Source organism: Triticum aestivum, chromosome 3B (assembly GCF_018294505.1).
Source record: "Triticum aestivum cultivar Chinese Spring chromosome 3B, IWGSC CS RefSeq v2.1, whole genome shotgun sequence".
In the NCBI taxonomy this organism is placed as follows: domain Eukaryota; kingdom Viridiplantae; phylum Streptophyta; class Magnoliopsida; order Poales; family Poaceae; genus Triticum; species Triticum aestivum.
In genome coordinates this window covers 61,665,501-61,667,267 of record NC_057801.1, presented here as the reverse complement: position 1 = coordinate 61,667,267, position 1,767 = coordinate 61,665,501, and the positions used below count along the sequence as shown (strand labels likewise).

At 61.8% G+C, this 1,767-nt stretch overlaps 1 pseudogene; it reads left to right on the top strand.

The window, feature by feature from the left end:
* The first annotated feature begins 540 nt into the window (after positions 1 to 540).
* On the top strand, positions 541 to 1,707 carry LOC123067305 (uncharacterized; annotated as a pseudogene).
* The last annotated feature ends 60 nt before the right edge of the window (positions 1,708 to 1,767 follow it).

Genomic DNA, 1,767 nt, shown 5'->3' with positions numbered 1-1,767 from the left:
GAACGGAAGGAGTAACAAATCTCACCGTTGCCTTGATTCCTTCGGCTCCACAGCACTAGCTCCCTTGCGCTCAACGCACGCGCACGCGTGAACACCACAAGTCACCAAACCGCCCATCGCTTGGGCCTCGCCCTGCAGGCTTGCATCACCGCCCAGAGCTGCAGCGCCGCTGGCCCAGCCCACTAGGCAGCCTTGGCCTCGACTTGTCAACGTCACACGCATCCGCGCGTACGGCTGCCGCCCCGCTCGACCGGATCGAGCGCTCGATCTACGCTTGCCAACATATATCCTTGTCCTTATAAGTCGTGTTATATGTCTCTCCCACAATTGATGTGGGGCTAAATCCAACAATCTTTTCCACAAATCTACCTCGGGCTTCCCCTCTTAAACCGAAAGCTCACCATGGACGACTTCCTCCCGCTTATCGCCAAGGCTGAGCGCTACCTCTTCGGGTGGCGTGCTCAGCTCCTGTCCTTCGGGGGGCGCCTTGTCCTGCTCAACGCCGTGCTGGACGCGCTTCCCACATACGCCATGGCAACGATGGAGGTGCCTCCGTCTGTCCTTCGGGCGATCGACGCCTTGCGGCGGTCTTTCCTCTGGGCCGGTGCGGATAAAGTGTCGGGTGCGCAGTGCCTTGTCACTTGGGATCGCGTCACCCGGACAAAGGTGGAGGGGGGCCTAGGGGCGTGCGCCCTTCCGATCCGGAACCAGTGCCTCCTTCTGAAGCTCCTCCACCGCCTTCACTCTCGCCAGGACTCCCCATGGGCGCGCTGGGTTTGGGGCGAATTGGGCCGCTCTATCCTAAACACGGCGTCGGCCATGTCGCTCCCCGGACCACATTGGTCGTCCCTCGCCAAGCTTATGCCTCTGTACAGGGCGCTCACCAAAGTCTCCGTCGGAGACGGGCGCACGACGGCGTTCTGGCTCGACTCTTGGCTCCCCGGCGGCGCTCTCTCCATCCAGATGAGCTCTCTCTTCTCCCACGTCACCTTGCCAGACGTCTTGGTTGCCCACGTCGTCTAGCACGGGCTTGACGGGGGGCTTGTACCGCGACTCAACCACACTGGGGCGCGGGAGCGGGGGGTCCTCCTCCCCATCATCCAGGCGCTGATTCTGCCCGAGGAGGCCGACACTCGAGCTCTCCGTCCTGGCTGTGCCAAAGGCGCTGCTCTCTCCTCGACCGGGGTATACCAGCTATGCCACTTTGTCGGCGTGGGAGCGCCTTTCGCCAACTTCATCTGGACGAGCTACGCCCCCAGCAGGGTCCACTTCTTCGCCTGGCTCTTGGTCCAGGCTCGGATACACACGAGAGATGTGCTTCTGCGTAAGCACATTGTTGAGGTGGCCGGGGCAGGCTGCCCTATCTGCTCGGCTCCGCTAGAGACGGCCGACCACCTCATCTTCGCTTGCCCCTTTGCCCAGCAGTTCTGGGCCTCGGTCTGGGTGACGCCGGCAGTCTCCACCGTCAAGCTGCTCCACCTTATGTCGCCTCCGGGCTTGGTCCCTCCTCAGATGGGGCCGGCTTTCTTGCTTCTTTGCTGCTGGCAACTTTGAAAGCACCGCAACGCGGTGGTCTTCCAGAGCATGCCACCCTCGCTTCCCCGGCTACTGCAGCTTTGCAGAGAGGATGTCGTGTTGTGGCGTGTCCGCCTCCCTGCAGCCCTCAAGGACGCTGCCGATGTGTGGATTCAGTGCCTAACCACCTAATGTTGCACCACCGCACCCCCCACTCCTCTTTCTCTCTCTCTCTCTCTGCTTGTATAAATG